This window comes from Ochotona curzoniae, unplaced genomic scaffold (genome assembly GCF_017591425.1).
Source record: "Ochotona curzoniae isolate NIBS_2020 unplaced genomic scaffold, NIBS_Ocur_1.0 contig_3255, whole genome shotgun sequence".
In the NCBI taxonomy this organism is placed as follows: domain Eukaryota; kingdom Metazoa; phylum Chordata; class Mammalia; order Lagomorpha; family Ochotonidae; genus Ochotona; species Ochotona curzoniae.
In genome coordinates, this window is record NW_024465777.1 from 876715 (window position 1) to 897236 (window position 20522).

The following is a 20522-nucleotide window of genomic DNA, read 5'->3' on the forward strand; positions in this document are numbered from 1 at the left end:
GGGCCGTGTAGGCGAAGGGTCTGGATTTAATTCCAAGTGCTGGGAGAAGCCAGTGAAGGGTTAAAGAGAGGCCTCACACAGGAGAATTGGTCCCAACTTGGCCACGTGTCAGAGACACTCAGATCATTTTTTAAGTTAAAACTCATTTGCCCCATGCCTGTGGGTCTAGACCACATTTTATAAGAAGGAGATGGGGTTATTGAATTCTTTCCAGATTTTTCTCTGCACCTGTCCTCAGTGACCCAGATCCTGTCTGCCAGAGGTGTGGAACTGAGAGGATGGAGGCAAGCCTGGGCCCGTCAGAGGGCAAGTGGGAAACAGCCTGGGCTAATTCCTGTCCTTTCTCTGACTCCAAGAAGGCCCAGGTCCCTGGACAAGTTTACTGCTGTGAATTCAAGTGGAGGGGGAAAAGGGAGAGGGTCCTTCCCTGGAGCCTCTGGAAGCCAATCCAAGCATTCTAGCACACTGAGGTGGGTGAGGCCCCTGACATGGTCTTGGCCATGACCAACCAGGGGTTCAGGTCAAAGGGTGGGGCTTGCGCCTCAATGATATGGATTTGCACACCATCAACACCCTTTTGATAACAACTTAAATATTTTAGTTCCATGTAACAATTCTAAGCTGCATTTCTATGAAATTTGACACAGGAGAAAGGCATACCAGACAAGTGTACAAGTACAGTGAATTGTTGTGAAGCTAACGTCTGTGCAATCATCAGCCAGGCCATGAAATGGATCATCGCAGCCTCAACCCACCCACCCCTTCCAGGTCACAGCTCCTTCACTTCCTTGCTTTCTTTGTAGTTTTTCACCTGTGAATCATATGGAAAGCCTTAAATTAGGATTTACTCTCACACATATGCTAAGATGGAAGAACACAAAGGATAGCATCTCTTTTTTTCCTCATTTTTATTTGAAAGGCAGGCACACACACAGAGGTAGACACACACACACAGAGCTCTGTCATCTGATGGTTCACTCCCCAAATGGCTAGAACAGCCCAAGTCTCCCATGTGAGCATCAGGAATCCAAGCACCTGCGCCATCAACAGCTGCCTCTAAGGGTACACATAAGCAGGAAGCAGGAATCAGAAGCAGAACTGGGTCCTGAACCCAGGCTTCCCAACATGGCTTGCCAGCATCCTAAGGAGCGTGGTCACCACTGTGCCAAAAGCCTGCCTCCAGGAGGCATCTTCACTGCATATCCTGCTCCTGGCGTCCCCACGGAAGATGGTGGGGGATTTGTGGGTTGTAACCTTGGCAGAAAACACACTCCGAAGTTCTCTCATTCAGTGAGAGAGTATCAGAAGAACACGGTGAGGGGCACACAGTGCATCTCAAGCAGAGTTTGCCCCCGGGAGGTCCCAGGAGGACAAACAGAGCCTGGGAACCCATGGCTAAACAGGCGAACCCCTCGAGAAGGGGTCAGTTAAGTGCCCTGGGATCTGAGATAAGGCTGTGGAAGGCAGAGATGGCCTCGTGTTTGTTCATACATCATTTATGAAACTTTTGTGAAGGCCACCTGTGTGCCAGGTAATTAGGTAAAAAGACAAAAATGAGTAAGATGAAATCCCTGCCTATGCAAATCCTGGTGGTTTAGGCACCATAGACAAAGATCATTCCAACCTGGTGTGTCACAGAAATGATTTACACACAAAGCAGTGAGTTGATCGGTCAGTGGAGACTTCCGAGTTGAGGCCAGGTTGGTCCTTTTGGGAGAGAGCAGGAGAGTGGCAGACGGGAAGGGACCCACAAGGTTTACAGAGGTACAGAGGTGGGAAAGGGTGCAAGGTTAGTGTTGGCAAAAGGTGCATTCCACGATGGGAAGGAGTATGAATTTTCCAGAAAGTAGATGAGAAGGGAAGGTATGCTAGGCCAGAGGACAGCAGGGGCACTGAGGCCAGGAGTCACGGCAGCTGTGTGCATAACACTAAGTCCAGCTCTGGGTAAGGTATATAGTACATTGTTTGAGCACATTCTATGTTGCTTCTCCTTATTTAGAGAGTGTATGACGGTGCTTCCATAATCTGGCTTATTCTGCAAAATCTTGGCCATGACCAAGGAGAGTCCAGGCTGAAGCAAGGAGCCAGAAACTCAATCATCGTCTCCCATGGGAATGTCAGCAGCTCATTGCTTGAATCACTCACTGCCTGCTGGATCACAGGAAGCTGGAATCAGTACCCGGGTTTGTGGCTCATGGCCTGGACACAAACCCAGGTACTAGAAAAAGACACACATATCTCACATGTATTTTTACTGTTAGGCCAAAACCCTGCTCCCCTGGTTGATTTTATACATCAGCTTGTCTGGACTACAGAGTACACAAATACACTGCTTCCAGCATTATTTTGGGTGTATTTGTGAGGCTTTTACTGCGTGAGCTCAGCATTTGAATCAGTGGACTGAGCAAGGCAGACTGCCCCTCTGAGGGGTGGGCCCCGCAGAAGCAGTTGATGGCCTGAATAGAACAGAACAGTTGACCATTCCTCAAGTAAGGAGGTTTTTGTGCCTTTTCACGCAGCCTGACATGTCAGCCCTTCCTGACTCCAATGTCTCCCAGCTCTGGACCAGAATGGAGGTAGCAGCTCTGGTTCTTGGGCCTTGGCACTTAGACTTAAATGAAAGCATTGGGTCTCAGGTGTCTCCAGCTTGTAGACTTCCCCTGCAGCCCTCAGGACTTCTTAGCCTCCAAACCATGTGAGTCAATCCCTCATAGCAAATCTGCCTGGGGGCCAGAGCTGTTGTGCAACAAGTTAAGCCACTGCCTGCAGCACCGACATCCCGTATGTGTGCAGATTTGAGTCCCAGCTGCTCCATTTCTGATCGAGCTCCTTGAATGTCAGTAATCCCTGTGGCCGACCTAGAAGACCTAGAAGGAGCTCTTGACTCTTGGCTTCAGTCTGGCCTAGCCCTGGTCGTTGTGGCAACTTGGGGAATGAACCAGTGGATAGAAGATCTCATTGTCCTCATTCTTTCTCTCTTTCTCCCTCCCTCTCTCTGTGTAACTTCATTTTTTAAAAAAGATTTATTTATTTGTATTGGAAAGGTGGATATACAGAGAGGAGGATAGAGAGGAAGATCTTCAGTCTGATGATTCACTCCCCAAGTGACCGCACGGCAGGAGCTGAGTCAATCCAAAGCCAGGAGCCAAGAACTTCTTCCAGGTCTCCCACATGGGTACAGGGTCCCAAGGCTTTGGGCCATCCTTGACTGCTTTCCCAGGCCACAAGCAGGGAGCTGGATGGGAAGTGGGGCTGCCAGAATTGGAACCAGTGCCCATATGGGATCGTGGCACATTCAACGCATGAACTTTAACGGCTATGCTATCTCGCCGGGCCCCACCCTTTTTTTTTATCTTAAGGATTTATTTTGCTTGTATTTGAAAGGCAGATTTTACAGAAAGGAAAGACACATAGAGATCTTTCATCTACTGGTTCAATCCCCAAATGGCTGCAGTGTCCTGAGCTGGACTGGTCTGAAACCAGGAGCTTCTTCTAGGTCTCCCACCTGGGTAAAAGGGACAAGGACTTGGACCATCTCCATTGCTTTCCCAGGACAAAAGCAGGGAACTGGATCAGAATGGGGCAGCCGGGACACTAACTGATGCCTGTATGGGATGCCAGTGCTATAATGCTGCCTAACAAATACATAGACTTCAAAAAATTTGTCCATCCACATCCTATCAGTTCTGCTTCCTTGCAAGACCGTGATCAATATAAAAGGAGAAGGGCCTGGCGCAGCAGCTCAGCAGCTAAAGTCCTTGTCTTGCATGCACTGGGATCCCATATGGGTGCCGGTTCTAATACTGGCGGCTCTACTTCCTATTCAGCTTCCTGCATGTAGCCTGCGAAAGCAGTTGAGGAAACCCCAAAATCTTGGGATCATATACATGCATGGGAGAGTTGGAAGAGGCTCCAGTCTCCTGGCTTCAGCTAGGCTCAGCTCCAGCCATTGCAGCAGCAGCCTGGGGAAGTGAATCATTGGAAGGAGGATCTTCCTCTCTGTAGATCTGACTTTCCAATAAAAATAAATAAATCTTAAAAAAAAATAAAGGTGATTATAAAAAACAAACAAAAATATAGAAGGGGAAGAGAACTGAGAAACTTGGCTGAAAGATTTGAGATTCAATTCTGAAAACAAAGAAAGAACCATCCTGAGGCTTCTGAGCAGGAATGGCTTAATCAGACCCGTGATGTCAAGTGAATCACAGCGGAGATTCTTTTTTTTTTTTCATTTTTTATTATATTTTTGACAGTCTTTACATAGTTAATTAGGGTAAAAAGGTTCAAGGGCTACAGGGAAGTAAGACTATTATTTCCATATTGTTTCCTCCATGTATCTGAGGTAAAGCGAGATATTGAGGGAGAAGCCCCACCCAGTTTCCCACCCACCCCAGGTCCCTGATTTGGGGCATGCTGTGAGGGTTTTGCTCAAGTGGTTTTGATAGTTCAACAATTATGAATCGCTGCCAATCTTGCCACTCCAAGCATGATGAGGTCGTTGAAGAATCCACTGATTGACACAGTCCCTCATAGAGTCTCCATTTGCCCAGTATTTCGCTGCCAACATATAGCTGAGGTGGTTGATTGACTTGTTCCATCTTCTGTCCTTTCATGGTTAGGGTTCTGAGTTCAGCAGTTCAATTGGGGAGATCCCCAAAGAAACTTTGTCTGAGGTGTTCTTAGACCAGATTCTTGTATGTGCTAACAAGTACAGGGCCCGGCTCAGTCCATCGCCCCGATCAGCTGGTGGTTGCAATCGCTGGGTTGGTTCTGTTTTCAGCCCCGACTTCCACTGGAACCAATGGGTGTTGCAGTTCAGCTTGGCTCTGCCCAGCACATACTCGGCCCTCACATAGACCAGTAGGAGCTGTAGCCTAGTCAGAGCGACCCACAATAACCCCCACCAGGCCCACCCCCTACCTTGGTTTTCCAGTATGTGTAGCAGACTAGTCCAGTCTGTCCCACATTCCATTTGGCTCTCGTACATGTTGATGGACATTGAAGCTTAGTTCCATCAAACCAGCTCAACTATCCAGCCCTCACGGATGTTGTTGAGTGCCTCTCTGTCTAGCTACCCCAGCCCCGTCCTAGTTTTCATGCCCTCCTGTGGGAGTGATAGCCCAAGAGGGAGGAGCCCACTATTTCCCTCCCAGGCCTCTCCCACTCCCAGATTATGCACTCTCCAGGTGGTTCTGTGGTTTGACTTGACAGAATTGGCCCCCAGTGCCAGCTTCTACCAGCTGATGCTGCGGCTAAGCCCAAACAACCTTCACCCACTCTAATTTTGTTTGCACCAGTAAGAATAATCAGCCCAGCCTGGCTTTTCCCTGATCTAGTCCACATGAGGCGCACAGGTGTTGTAGCCCTGCTTAATCTGGTCTGCCCCCATCCCAGCTCACGCTTTCCAGTGGGAGTAGCTATCCAGCAAGGGAAACCCTCCTTATTCCCCCTGCTGGCTCTGCCCCCTCCCTTCCTGGTTCTCACGTGTGCTGGTTGGGTGCTACAGTCACATCCGGTACAGGCAACCTCACCTTGGCATTCCGTATTGTGCACTGGCTTTTGTTGCGACCGATCCTACAGCAAAGGTTCTTAAGGGAAGCCTGCAGCATCTGGGTATGAATATGGTGGACATGGACATATGATGCAGAATAGGCTGGAAATGTGCAGGGTGCAGGCACAGGTGCCAGAGAAGCCAGAGCAGATGGGACTGGAGGAAGGTTCCACTGGAGAGGATGGAACGTCTGAACAGGGAGAAGACTGGAGAAGGGATGGTGCTGGAGGAGGTAGAGATTTAGGGGGTCATTTATACAGAGGGAGGTGACAAATGCCACTCAAAGGCAGACGGGCAGGGGGGAAGCAGTGGCAGAGTACTTCATCTGGAGTGCTGTGGTGGTGACAGAAACTTACACAGCCATAAAGAGACTTCATGTCCGGGACAGATGTCCCCGGATCCAACAGGACTTGTTCCTGGGACTTGGTTTCAGGTCTCCATTGTCCAGCTGTTTCTCAGTTTCATTCTCAGGCAGATTCTGTCCTCACAGCGGGAAGCTAACAGCCCAAACAGATTCCAGAGATTCTTTGGACTGGACAGTTCTGACCCAAGTTCCAGAACTGAGCTCATTAGGTTCAATGTCTATTGGAATGCTGTAGCCACAGGGCTTTCTACACTGCCCCATTGGCTGAGCCTGGGCCACTGCCCAGGCCTGCAGAAGGAGGTGAAATCACTCTGGAGCCTCCTGGATTGAAAGTTCAGGGAGGAGGGGCTAGCACACCTGGCTAACCCTTCACCTCCAAGCACCATCCTATGTGGGTACCAGTTTGTGTCCCGGCTGCTCCACGTCCAATGCAGTTCTCTGCTTACAGTTTGGGAAAGCAGTGGAGGATTCACTCACTATGACGAGCAGGTGTGGGAGGGTGGGGTCTGCCCAGCAGCAAGTGATGGGGTCGAAGGTCAAGCAGTAATGGCACTGCTGTGTGGGGCTGTGAAAAAGGCGAGGGAGGATCCTGCTGACAAAACCTGAGAACATAAGTGCTAAATAAGTTCTGTCCTCCAAAGAAAGCCTCGAAAAGCTAGCGCTGTGGTAACATTTCATCAACAAAGTGATGCTGCTCTTTGTCCTCACTGGCCTCTGCTGGGTGCCTTGACCCATGGCCTCCCTGGGAATCCTGGTGACGTGGTCCCTGCAGAGCCTGGCCCCCCCCCCGACCCAGGCCTCAGGTGCCCCCTGGATTAGGCTAAAAGCACCAAGAAAGTCAGGATCATGGGTAAATACGGGACCGGCTACTGCATCTCCCTCTGGAAGATGGTGAAGAAGATTGAAATCAGACAGCATGCCAAGTACACCTGCTCCTTCTGAGGCAAAACCAACAGGAAGTGGTGTGCTGTGGGTATCTGGCACTGTGACTCCTGCATGAAGATGGCGGCCGGCGGCGCCTGGACATACAACACCACTTCTGCCGCCACAGTCAAGTCTGCGATCAGAAGACTGAAGGAATTGAAAGACCAGTAGAGGTGCCATCTTGGAGACCTCAGCAGCCTATAATAAAGGGGTTAATTTATATTATAAAAAAAGAAAGTGATGCTGATGGAACAGAGGATGCTGGGAATGCTAATGGAGCCTACAAGACAGTTTAAAGCAATGGGCATGACTAACTAGTCTCTGGGGGAAATGTAACCACTTTGTTGTTCAATTTATACACTGCTCATTTCACAAACGCCTATAACAGCCTATAGCAATCTAAACTCTGAGTAGGAGATTGGTAAACATTGTACTCTCTACACAATGGAATGTAGTCTTGACAAAAGGTGTTATTTGACAAGATGTTCATTGTGTGGTTTTGAGAGAGAAAATCAGATTACAGTCTTTTAAAAATATTTATTTATTATTTTTATTGGAAAGTTAGGTTTACGGAGAGAAAGAGACAAAGATCTTTCACCTGTTGGTTCACTCTCCAAGTGGTTGCAATGGCTGGAGCTGAGCTGATCTGAAGCCAGGAGCCAGGAGTTTCTTCTGGGTCTCCCATGCGGGTGCAGGGTCCCAAGGCTTTGGGATCCTGGTGCATGTAAGGTGAGGATTTTAGCCACTAGGCTACCATGCTCAGCCCAAATTACAGTCTTGTTTTTGTGCAATAAATGTATAGGTGCACAGAAAAAAAAAACCTTTTTAAAAAAGCTGTATTTTATTTTTCTTTGAAAGGCAGAGTTTTATATATAGAGAGACAGAGATAGGTTTTTATCCACTGGTTTACTCCCAAGTGGCTGCAATGGCCAGAGCTGAGTTGGTCCAAAGCCAGGAGCCAAGAACTTCTTCTGGGTCTCCCATGTGAGTGCAGGGTCTCAAGGACTTGAGCCATCCTTGCAGCTTTCCCAGGCCACAAGCAGGGAGCTAGGTGGGAAGTGGAGCAGCCAGGACAGAAACCAGTACCCATATAGGACACTGGTGCTAGCAGGCAGAGGCTTAGTGTATTATGCCATGGTGCCATCCCCAGAAAAAATTGTGGAAATATGCTTGCCAGCATGTCAGTGCTTTCATCACAGAATACATTTGCTCATCTGCTGGTCTCTTTAAAAAAATATTTATTGATTGTATGGGCACAGTCACACGCAGAGAGCAATGTCTTCCATCTTCAGGTTCACTCCCCCGATGCCTACAGCCACAGATGGGCCAGTCTGAAGCCAAGGAGGAGGAATCTGCCACACAGTTGGCAGAAACCTGAGTACTTGGACCGTCACCTAAAGTCTCCTGGGGCTTTAGCAGGCACACGGGAGGACAGCAAGGAGCAGCAGGGTGAGCAGCGGCTAGACCTGCTGCCCGCTGCTGGACCCACCTGCTGAGCTCTAGATACTGACCCTGCTCAGTGTCCTCAAACCCTAATGGCCAATGTCATGCTGCCGTTGAACTGGAGTCCCAGCTCTGACAACAGGCAAGTAACAGGTTGAACCTCAGTTCAGATATCAGTAAGTGGGGAATAGTTCTTGTATCTCAGGATGGCTGTTTTTGTCTTTAAAATGTATTTCTTTGAAAGGCAGAGTGATACACTCGGGGCGAGCTAGAGTCCCCATCTGCAGGTTCCCTTCCCAGTAGTCAAAGGCAGAAGCCAGCAGCCAGGAACTACATCTGGGTTTCCAACCTGGGTGGCAGCAGGCCCGGCTTTAGGGCCATCACCTAGTCTTTCCCAGCTCAATCAGCAGGCCCCAGATGGGCAACAGGGCAGCTGTGACCGGAACCAGTGGTTTACGTGCTATGCCGTGAAGTTATCACTGGTGGCGTTTTTGATGAGCCGCTACCACGTGCAAAGTCTAGCACCGGGTCGACAACACCAAGCAAGCGGAATGGAAGTTGTATGTCAACAATCCAACAGCAAACAGGATTATTAAATCGATCAGAATTAGGTGTCCTTCTTGGTGGGAGGCAATAATTGAGACATTATTGATGACCGACAATTCGTTAGGAGTGGAGGAGGTCCCTGGTATCCAGAAGCCTGCACACTAGCAGGGAGCCAATGGAGCCGGTGCAATGAAGCTAGGGTGGCCAGGGACGGTGGTAACATCGGAGGGAAGAGGAGTGAACAGGAGAAGCACGGCCTGGAGGAGGGGAGAGTGTCTGAGCCCCCAAAAGATCCCCAGCTGCTGCAGGGGCGGAAAAGCAGCCTCAGGTTCCGCAGACAAGGCATGGAACCCGGCCCGGTGAATGCATCCTGCGCAGCCCCCTTGAGAAGTTTTCGGCTTCTTCGCGAAACAGGAGGTCACACTCCGCTTCACACGTTGCAAACATCCGGCGAATCGCCAGAGGAAGTGCCATGCACACAGCTGCTCTCAGCCTGGCCGCCCACACAACACCGGAAAGAGATGCGCACCGCACAGCTCAGAGCGAGCGGGGCGCGCCAGCCTGCGCGTGCGCGGTGGCTGGGCGGGGCCAGAGCGAGCCCGGCCGAGGCCCGCCCACCACGGCCTCAGTCCCCTCCCCGTCCCTCCCACTTCCGCAGGCACCCAACCGTGCGTGTCGTGCGTGCTGACGTCGGGAGCGTGCCCCTGTCCGGCAGCGGAGGAGACCCCGCGCAGTGCTGCCAACGCCCCGGTGGAGAAGCCGAGGTGAGTACGGGGCCCGAGGCTCCCCGAGGGAGCGGCTTCCCGGCCGGCCGGTGCCCGCCGCGCTCTTCCCCGCTGTTCCCCGTCGTCGGGGACCGGCCTGTCTCGGGCACGGCGCGAGGCCTGGGAGCGAAGGGCCGGGAGGCCGTGCGCGGCTCGCGCTGCGCCCTCCCGAGGCGCCCGGGTCCGGGTTCTGAGGGTTGGCGGGGCGCAGGGAGAGGGGTCCGCGGAGAGCTGCCGGGCCCGGGGCGCGTGCGGGGGTACCCCCCGAGGAGCCGACCGGAGCACGCCGGGGCTCGGGCGGGGTCGGGCTGTCACCGGGCAGCGGCGGAAGGAAGGGGGGGTCACACCCATCCCGGGCGCCGGCTCCCCTCCCCCCGCCGCGCGTCCCCGCGGGCTCCGGCCGGACACCGTGCGGCGGCGGGGGGACCCCGAGGCCGCGGAGAGCCGCCCGCCGGGGGTCCAGCGAGGACAGGCGCCGGGGGCCCGAGCGTGGCAGGGCTGGGCGCTTGCCCACCGGCCTCGGGCTTGCACTTCCTGCTTTGCCGCGCGCCGCCGCGGACATTTTGCGGCGGGCGGGGGAGGGGAGCGGAATGGCGAGCGCGGCGGGGCCGTGGCCGCGGGGAGGGCAGCTCGGCCACAGGCGGCGGCCCCAGGGTGGACCCGAGCCGGCTTCGCAGCCCCCCTCGATGCATACCGAGCTCGGGTCGCGTCTGTCCTTGCCTTCTCCCACCCCGGCCCTGCCCTTGCTGGGAAGGCTTCCATTCCAGACACTTCCCGAAGCTGCTCACGACCCTGGCGGGGGCCGCCTGCCTGGTCGCTCTAACTGGGGGAACGTTTTTCTTTGTTCGTGTGTGTGTGTGTGTGTGTGTGTGTGTGTGTGTGTGTGTGTGTGTGTGTGTTTCCCCTTTTAAATCCGAGAGAAATGCAGGGTAGAAGGTGACGTCATCTCAGTAAGGGGTGCGAGTTTTAACTCCAAGAAGTCGGGCCCCCCAATGCAGGCGGCGTGCCTGGTGGGGCGCCCCCGGGGCTGACCCCGCTGCCCTCCCACCGCGTGGAGGTGACTTTGGAATCCTGTTACAGTGTTGGCGTCTGAAAGCCGGGAAGGGTTCAGTCTCAGGATTGGCTGTGGGGGAGCCCAGGGTCCGCACCTTCCCCTCCCTGCAGCTTCCTTACGGGGGTCTTCTGCCATAGGACGCTCCCTGAGGCGGGAACCCCCCCAAGCTGGCCGGGGCGGAGGGGCGGGTGTTGACACAGATCGGTGTGTTTTTACACCTCGTTGTTGCTTGACACTTGTTTGATCATTGAAAACAGTTTGGGGTTTTTACAGCAGCAACAACAATCTGAATGTTCTCAGTCTTCGTGGATGACAGTGTTGTCCCCTCAGAGTGTTAGCTTGTCCTGTCGGACCCCGGAGTGCAACCGCACAGGAAGATGTCACTTTCCACAGCACAGGGATCCATTGTGTAACACGCTGTTGGGAGGGTGGTTCGTGTTGGAACACGTTCTTTCCCATTGTTTGTCATTTATATGGAGAGACCAGATTGCTTAAGACACCCTTGAAAGGAGTGATGGGTTCAGATGACTCGCTGTCGTTGTGGGTGTGACAGACCCGGGATAGGTGCAGCTGGGTGGCTGTGCAGGTGGAGCTTCGGAAATGCAGTGGTTTTTTTTCTTTTTCTTTTTTGCCTTCGTGTGGAATTTTTTTTTCCCGGAAATATAAAATTGTAAAACTCATCTGTTGCCTTTTTTTTTTTTGTCTGCTGTATTTGAGATTTTTGTATAGCCATTTGTACCTTTCCTTTTTCAACGTGTAGCTAGTTTGAAAGAGGAATACTTAGAGTCAGACAAGGAGATAAAAGAATAAACAGTCAATTATTTCGCAGTAATTTCTTCAAGAGATAAATGGTAGTACACCTTATGCTTACCATTAAAATGTTTTTGCTATTATGACCACAGCTGTGACTTATGTTTCCAGGTGGCTGTGGAGTGTATGTTATACCTCAGGGTCCTGGGAAGGCTTAATCGTCACAGAGCTGCTTGGAGCTTTGTCTCTTCAAGATTTGTTTACCTTTATTAATGTACTTTTCCCACTTTTTTGTTCTGTTAGAAAAGCATTTCTAGCTATTACTTTTCTTTAAAGATTTAGTTTTATTGGAAAGAGGTGAGACACAGAGAGGAAGATCTTCCATCCAACGATTCACTCCCCGAACGGCCACAGTGGCCGGAGCTGAGCCATTCTGAAGCCAGGAGCCCGGAGCTCTTCCGGGTCTTCCACACAGGTGCAGGGTCCCAAGGCTTTGGGCCATCCTTGACTGCTTTCCCAGGCCACAGACGGGGAGCTGGAAAGGAAGTGGAGCAGATGCTGGGATTAGAACCAGCACCCACATGGGATCCTGGCGCGTTCAAGGCGAGAACTTTAGCCACTAGGCTATCACACTGGGCCCCATTTCCAGTTATTATAAAAATGATTACAGTAGTAAAATATTTGAATCTAGGAACTGTCAGATTTGAAAGCATTGAGGTTCAGTTTATGGTGCCTGTGTGGTGAGCAGTAGTGACAAGTGAAAGTAGTGACAAGTGAAAGTCGTCTCTTTTATGTAAGTGTGTTTTTAATGCAGGTCCTTGTTGAGAGAATGAGGAGCAGGTAGTGAGCACGCCAGCTGTGTGGTTTCCCTGGAAAGGGCGGTTAGCTTGTGTTCCCTTCCCTCGAGTAGATCTCCTAGCCCCTATATAAGGGGCTGCATTCTAGGCTCTTGCTCATTGTTCTCTTCCAAATAGTGTTGGCCACATGTTTCCCCCATGAGAATTCAAGTTCCTTGAACCAGATGTATCTGGCGCCCTGGCTCACCAGCACCTTCAAGAATGATTATCAGCTGAACGGAATTGGTGGTGTCTGAGGAACCTTTTCCCTTCTGTGGGTTCCTAGAGTTTTGTGCTGTGTCTGCTGAGGGCCTTGTCAGCCAGCTCCGTCTCTGGGCTCATTGGAGTGACAAGCACTGACCTTCCTGTGCTTGACCTTGTCCATGTGCTTGGGCCTGGAGCTTCTGCAGCTGCACTGTCGGGACAGTGTACCATCACACGTAAATTATGTATCTACCTAATTTAAAAGCATAGTTACAGAGAGTAAGGGAGACAAGAGATTTTCATCCACTGGTTCGCTCCCCAAATGGGCACAATGGCTAGGGCTGGGCTGGGCTGTCCAAAGCCCGGAATCTGGAACTTCTTCCAGGTGTCTGAAGTGGATACTGGGGCCCAAGGTCTAGGACCATTTTCCACTGCATTCCCAGGCACGTTAGCAGGGACCTGGATGGAGCAGGTGTGCCGGAAACCATCGGCAGTATGGGATGGCAACATTGAGGATAACGGCATCTTCACCCGTTACATCACAACACCAGGAATCTGACAACTGGTTCTCTTTTTTTTGCCTAAAAATTATTGTCATTTAATGGTTGCTTTCTTCTGTTTGCAAATAGCAGCACTTTTTTCTTTGGTTTCTTCCCCTCTGCAGGATCAAGTTCCTGGTCATGTTATGTTTGTCCTTTACCAGATTTCACTTTTACTTACTCCTCCCTTCAGTTCAGAATATTTTTCCTAAAGCAGTTCTATTACTGACTGTTTCAGACATGTCTGCTACTGCTAATCTTGTACAAGTCTTTTGGATGTCAAAGTTTCTTCTCATTGGTCACAGTTGCCTTTGGGACATTGATCTCAAGCTACTTTGTGAAGTGAAACCAAATATTTTACCACTGAAATGATGTGTTTCCTTGTAGTTTTAGAAGAAGTATTTTTAAACGAAATACTTGGAATTCCCTGTTAGCCATAGTTCAGAACAGTTTCTAATATAGGAAACTAATATTTTCTAAGTATTGGTGCTGTGTCGCCTAAGACAGCCTCTGCCTCATGGCTGTGCTACTCCTTGCTTTTTAATGCTTTACATTCACACTTGGGTCATTTTCTCTAAAAGTAGACTTTGTATTTGCCTCTTTAATTCTACATTATGTGTTCTTGAAGTATAGTTTGCCATTAGAGTGCTTGGAAGTGTAGACTGAAAATACCAGGGTACTTTAAAAAATTTCATGGAAAATGAAAGCATTAAATTATTTTTGGGCAAAACATTTTTATGTCTATGCAGCTGAGTACGGTGATGAAAAGTGTAACTCTTTTTAAAAATTTTTTTTCTTGACTTTTAAGAATAATAGAGGGGGATGGAAGGGGAAAAGGAGAGAGTTGCTCCATTGATGGTTCATTTTCCACGTGTCCTCAGCAGCCAGGGCTGGTCCACGCGAAAGACTCCTGGAACTCCCTCCGAGTTTCCCAGGCGGATGGCAGGGACCCAAGCCAACAAAGCATCACCTGCTGTCTCCCAAGAACATGAGTGTAAACTGGATCTAAGTACCAGGGTTTGTGACCAGCACTCCTGTAGGGGAGGCAGGCTTCCCAAGTGGCCGCTGAAGTTGCTGTGCCATGGTGCAGGCTCCAGGAATGGTGATTTCCAGATGGATTTAAAGGGTATTTGTCTTGACTGTTGTGTGGGATTGCCTCATGTGTCTGTTACCTTTATTAGGAGCTATTGTATTATTTAATATTCAGGTGCTTCTGTCCACTTAGTAATAATTAATTTTAAGTTCTAGTCTAGTTTTTTGAACTTAATGGTATTTTGTTGAAAACTATGGTTACGAAGAAGTCTAGGCCAGGCTGAAGCAAGAGGCCAGAGCTCTGTCCTGGTCTCCTTCGTAGATGGCAGAGGCCCAAGTACTTGGCCCATGCAGAGTTGGCATTTAATTGGCCAAGTGTAAAATAATGGTTTATTTTAGCAAAGCAAGCTTAAGACGTTAACTCTGGCATTGAATAAAAGTGTTACTAAGATCTAGTCCATTTTTGGTTGCTGTGCTGAAAAGATTATTGCTGTTTTTCAAGGACAAGATTGAATTTATTTCTCTGATATGTTTCTTCCTAAACTCTTGATGTAGGGGATGTTCATTAGCACCATTATTGTGCAGTGTGTGCTCCAAAGCATGGAGAGCAAAGTTTTTCTGCCAACAGCTGTTTGGATATTTATATCATTCGCTGGCCATTAAAATTATCAGCTAAAAATCAACCTGGTACAGCCAGCATTGTGACACAGCAGGCTAATCCACCACCTGTGATGCCCCATACCTTGTGAACACTGCTTGGAGGCCCATTTGCCTGCCCACTATATGGTTCCCTGCTGATGTGCGTGGGAAAGCAGCGGAAGACCGCCTAAGCACCTGGGTCCCTGCCATCCACACGGTAGCCACGGTAGAATTCCTGGCCTCTGGCTTTGGCTGGCCTAGCCCTGTTCCTTTTGTGAAGTGAGTGGGTGGAAGATCTTTCTCCCCCTTCTCCCTCTCTTCCTTCTTTGTAACTCTGCCTTTAAAATAAAAAAATACATCTTCTGGGCCCAGTGGCATGGCCTGGTGGCTAAAGTCCTCGCCTTGAACGTGCCAGGATCCCATATGGGCGCCGGTTCTAATCCCGGTAGCTCCACTTCCCATCCAGCTCTCTGCTTGTGGCCTGGGAAAGCGGTCGAGGACAGCCCAATGCTTTGGGAACCTGCACCCATTTGGGAGACCTGGAAAAAGTTTCTGGCTCCTGGCTTCGGATCAGCACAGCTCTGGGCATTGTGACCGTTCGGGGAGTGAATCATTGGACGGAAGCTCTTCCCTTCTGTCTTTTCTCCTCTCTGTATATCTGACTTTGTAATAAAAATGTCTTTAAAAATACATAAATAAATAGATAAATCCATAAATCTTTTTTGAATTTTGAGTCCCATCTGCACTTGCCTTGCTGATGGCCAGACTTAAGTGATTACACAGGCCTTCCTGTGGCCTACTGTCTGGAAGTTCCCCACTTCTGTTCTAGAGTGATGCTTCCTCACCCTGTTTGAATCAAGACATCCATAGAAAAGTATGTGTATGCCACTGTGGGACAAAGGAGAGATTGCTATGGGTAGAGCTGCTGTAGACCCCCCCAGGAGAGCTGGGGGAGTGATGTTTCAGGCCAACTGTGTTCAGTCTCTGCCAAGTGGTACTTTAAAGCCATTTACTTAGATGTTTAAAACCAGTTATACCTCATCTGGTTCATTCCCCAAGTTCCTTCCATGTCTGAGGTTGGATCAGGTTGGAGCCAGGAGCCAGAAACCTAATCCAGATTTTCTCTAAGTGGTTAGGTCCCAAAAGTGCCAGGGAGCTTCTTCCTAGTCTTCTAATGCAGATGCAGGATCCCAAGGCTCCATTGCTTTCCCAGGCCACAGGCAGGGAGCTGGATGGGAAGTGGAGCAGCTGGGTCAGGAACCGGAATCCCTGTGGGATCCCAGCACTTACAAGGGTGAGGATTTAGCTATTGTGTTATTGCTGTCAGGCCCCCTTTTTTTCTGATATTTTAATTTTTATTTTCACTGTATTTGAAAAATGTGGCGCTGAGGGGACAGACATAGAAGTCTTCCATTTCCTGAATTCTTTCCAGATGAGCGCAGCAAGCCAGCAATCTAAAAGTCACTCTGGGTCTCCCCCGCAGATGGCAGACTGAAGTACTTGAGGCGTCATCTACTGCCTCTTAGGGTATGTGTTAACAGGAAATTAGAGTTGGAGCTGAGCTGGGACTGAAGTTTAGGTATTTTGATTATCAGTTGCAGGGTTTTGGGTGTCCCGGTTGGTGACTTAGCTCGTATATGTCCTTCCCTCTATGTGTTTCTGTTGACATGTGGTAATAATGCATATGTATTAATTAAAGTGTAGTGTTCAGTTCATGTAGTAACAAGCAGTGTGTGATGATCAGGTTGGGGTATTTGGTGTGTCTTACCTCAGATGCATCATTCAGTTGGTAACAGTAGAAGACCTTTGTTAGCTATTTTGATATATTCAAGCAGATATTTTCAGCCATAGTTATCCTATTGTGTGATAGAGTAATCCACTTTACTCCAGTGCCAGACCCAAGAACTTAAAAAACAATTTTGTTTATAAAGATTTATTTATTTTTATTGGAAAAGCAGATATACAGAGAGAAGGAGACACAGAGAGGAAGCTCTTCCGTCTGATGGTTCACTCCCCAACCAGCCGCAACGGCTGGAGCTGAGCCAATCCGAAGTCCGGAGCTGTTCCGGGTCTCCCACATGGGCACGTGCAAGGCGAGGGCTTTAACCACTACACTATCACGCTGGGCCCCAGACCCAAGAACTTTTAAAATCTGATCACATGTACCAGAAGTTTCTGTGAAAGCTTGTAATAATGATCTGTACACTTCTTGTATTTTATAATTGGGCATAAAATAGTAGTTTTTTCTTGCCATGTATACTGCTCCAGTTTCCCTTTCTCTCTCATCTTTTGGGTTAACTCCCACTTCCCTCCCTGTTGCCTGACTTATATGGAAGTGAGGCTAGGGGACTGTCCTTACAGCTGGTCACTCACTGGTTCTGGGTCGGGTAGAGCCATGAACAGAAGAATCCTCTCCCATACTAGAGGTCTGAGAGAGCTTACAGAAAATGCATTTGAAATGCATTGGAAATAGATTTCAATCTTTTTGTATCAAAATAAACTTTAATTTTTCCTTGAACCTTTTGAAATACCCTCATGTAAGAATGTGTGTAGCCTGAGTGTTGTCTTCCACCTGGCACAGACTGTCTTTTCATTTCTGAAACTATATTTCCTCATAATTACCTCCTGCATCAGACACTTCACTGCCAGTTACATTACCTATTTTCCATTGCTCTACCTACTTCCCTGGTGCATATTCTACACTTCAGTAATTAATTGCTCTGGTGGTCTCTTAGCTGAGTTCCGTGACTTGATGTGGTTCCCTCTGACCATTCATCTTCAAGTACAGGACAGTATTGGTGTTAACTAAAACTTGTGCATAAACATGAAAGAAATGAACGTTTTTGTTTCCCATCCTGACGAAATCAACACTCTGCCTGCCTCCTGGGTTTGTATGATTTGGATCTAACCAGGTTGTTTGTTTCTTCCACTTGACAGTTTTATTAGAGCCTTTTTTTCTGACACTCCATTAAACCAGGGATTTGTTCTCAAGTTTTGGACCACTCCTATGGTGTTTGTGGTTATAGTGTAAATATGTACCAGTCTGAGACTGTCGTTGTAAACCGTGACGTATACAAGATGAAGCGTGTTATGTTACCTGGCATGGTGTTTGGTGTAGTAGACATTTGTTAAATTGAGTCTTGTAGACTTCTGAGAGTGGAGCTTCTGTTTTCCCCACTGTACTGTTGTTATAGACATTTCATTGTCTTGGTGACTTGCAGTTAATGCAGTAGTTTCTTGGATGAATTAAGCATATTTTGTGTGTGTGTGTGTGTGTGTTGCATTGCCACCCCCTGCTGGGCTCAGGCCTTGACCGTGTACTTGCACAGCGGGTACAGTTTCTCCTTCCACTGCTGCTTCTTGGTCTTGAGGTTCTCGTGCTTGTTGTGGCGGTGCGCATCTTCTTGGACCACAGGTCCGGGGACTTGTACTTCTTGCCCTTGTAGAGCTTCCTGAGGTTTTCCTTGTGGGTCTGGTTGATGACCGTGAGGACCTAGGCAATGGACTTGCGGACAATGCCAACCTTGGACAGCTTGGACGCTGCACCGCCAGTGACCTTGGTGACGCGCAGCTGCAACAGCTCTACTTTGAGTCATGCAGCTGCTTCATTCAGCAGCTCCTCTTCCTTCTTGCCGCGTAGGTTCCAAGCCTTAATCTTGGCCATGACTGCCACTGCTTCTGCTCAGAGGGAAAGAGTGAATTAAGCATATTTTAATAAATATCTTAGATCCCAACTTGGGACCTGATGGAATAAAATTGTTAGGCACTTAGAATCTTCTTAAGTGACACACAAAACACCAATTTTGTCAATTTTTTTTGCGTTTTTCTGTTTAGAACAAAAAGAGTTAGTATTTAATACAGTTCTAATAGCATTAAATGACCATGTTGGTAGTTAATGACAGTTACTTTTAGTAGGTATAGTTATATAGTAGTGTATCATTTACCATTTTTCTGAGGCATTATCTGTCTTGATGTTACAGCATTCCGTATGTATATATACATTTATTGGTGAGGTGTTTCTTTTTGGGGTAAATAGCTGCAGTGGAATTAATCATTGAGGCAAAATGTGTGTGTTGAAAATTTATTTTTGCTTGAAATGTACATTTACAGGAAGAGAAGGAGAGACAGATCTTCTATCCCCACATGGCCTCATGTCTGGAGCTGGGCCATTCTGAAGTCAGGAGCCCAGAGCTGCTTCCAGGTGTCCCACATGGGTACAGGAGCCAAAGAACTTGGGCTGTCTGCTGATGTTTCCCAGGCACGTTGCAGGGACTGGCTGGGAAGTGGAGCAGCTGGGCCTGGAACAGGTGCCTTTATAGAATGCCATGCCTATAGGCAGAGACCTGGCTTGCTGTGTCACAGTGCTATCCTCAAGATCCAAGTGTTTTTTTTCTTTTTTTTAAGATTTGTTTTTTAAATTGGAAAATCAGATACACAGAGAAAAGGAGAGACAGGAAGAAGAAAGACCTTCTGTTTGCTTCACTCTCTGTTTGATGGTTGGAGCTGAGATGATCGAAGCCAGGACCTCTTCCAAATCTCCCACGCAGGTGCAGGGTCCCACAGCTTTGGGCCATCTTCAACTGCTTTCCCAGGCCACAGGCAGGGAGCTGGATGGGAAGCGGGGCTGCTGGGATTAGAACTGGTACCTATATGGGATTTCAGTGCATGCAAAGAGAGGACTTTAGTTGCTAGGCCACCAAGCTGGGACCCTTTTTTTTTTTTAAAGATTTATGTATTTTTATTGACACGTCTGATACACAGAGAGGAGGAAAGATGAAGAAATCCGCATATTTTTGCAGCTCTTGACATATATGTGAAAGACATTATACCTAGGTGGTAAAGGAAATGAAGGATGTTGGTGAGGCGGACTGACCAGGTTTCAATAGCTGTAGACCTCAGATTTGCTGATGGTGTTTCTCTTGGTTGTTAACTGTTTCTTTTAGATTTTTTCGTTGTAGTGTTTTGATTCTTACAGTTGAAGAAAAATACTAAACACATAATTGAAAAGGCATTCATACAAAAGGGAATATGACAAGAATTTGTGTTTGCAAATGGACTCTGTAAATGAGTTGTGTGTTTTCATCCAGTAAAAAGAGGGAGAAAAACCCTCACAGAACTGGCATTTTGCATTATTCTTCTGCCTGTTGCAATTTAATTTATTTGAAAGGCAGAGTGTTAGAGATAGCTAGTCCATCCACTGGTTCACTCCCTAAATGGATTCAGCTGCTGGAATTGGGCTAGGTGGAAGCCAGCAGTTCACCTTGGTCCATTTTTTGCTGCTCTCTCAGAGGGATTAGCAGGGAGATGGATCAGAAGTGGAGCAGCTGGGACTGGGATCAGTACTCTGATATGGGATGTCAGTATCACAGATGGTGCCGGGATGCTGGCTCCTGTCCCTTGCTTTATAAAAACTTGATGTTTTGTGAAGATCTTACGTGTTGGCACTGTTGGTTTTCTAGGGCTGCTATAATAAAGTACAATGCGGATTTGTTTCCTTGAAGTTGTGGGTGGCTGTGAGTTGGAAGGTTGTTTTTCTGAGGGTCTCCTTGGCTTTTGGATCACTGGCTTCGGTGTCTTCAGGTGATCTTCCCTGTGTGCCTGTCTGTATCCTCATCCTCTCCTTGTTGTGGAAACCCATCACATTTGATTAGGGTCTATGTATGATCTCATTTTACTCTAGTATTTCTTGAAAGTCCTGTTCTCTAGACACAGTCACATCGGAAGGTGCTAGGGGTTAGGACTTGAACAAATGAGTTTTGAGAGTCCTTTGGGTAGGAGTAGTTTAGTCCATAAATGCTATAATACATTCTTTTTAATAGTTGCATAGGATTCTCTCTCTCTCTTTGAAAGGCAGCATTTCCGAGAGACGTCTTTCT

General features: G+C 48.5%; 1 protein-coding gene and 2 pseudogenes across 2 annotated transcripts in view; 2 read left to right on the plus strand and 1 right to left on the minus strand.

Moving 5' to 3' along the window:
* The first annotated feature begins 5732 nt into the window (after nt 1-5732).
* LOC121156116 lies at nt 5733-7059 on the plus strand (annotated as a pseudogene).
* Nucleotides 7060-9478: 2419 nt separating this feature from the next.
* The window catches only part of CDC42 (cell division cycle 42), a 38875-nt gene continuing 27831 nt past the window's right edge, over nt 9479-20522 (plus strand). The window contains exon 1 of one of the 2 annotated variants that reach the window (XM_040979496.1): nt 9479-9592. The gene's annotated coding sequence lies outside the window, so the exon portion shown is untranslated. The remainder of the gene's footprint in view (nt 9593-20522) is intronic. The other variant, XM_040979495.1, reaches the window with a different exon arrangement.
* Nucleotides 17949-18310, minus strand: LOC121156012 (annotated as a pseudogene).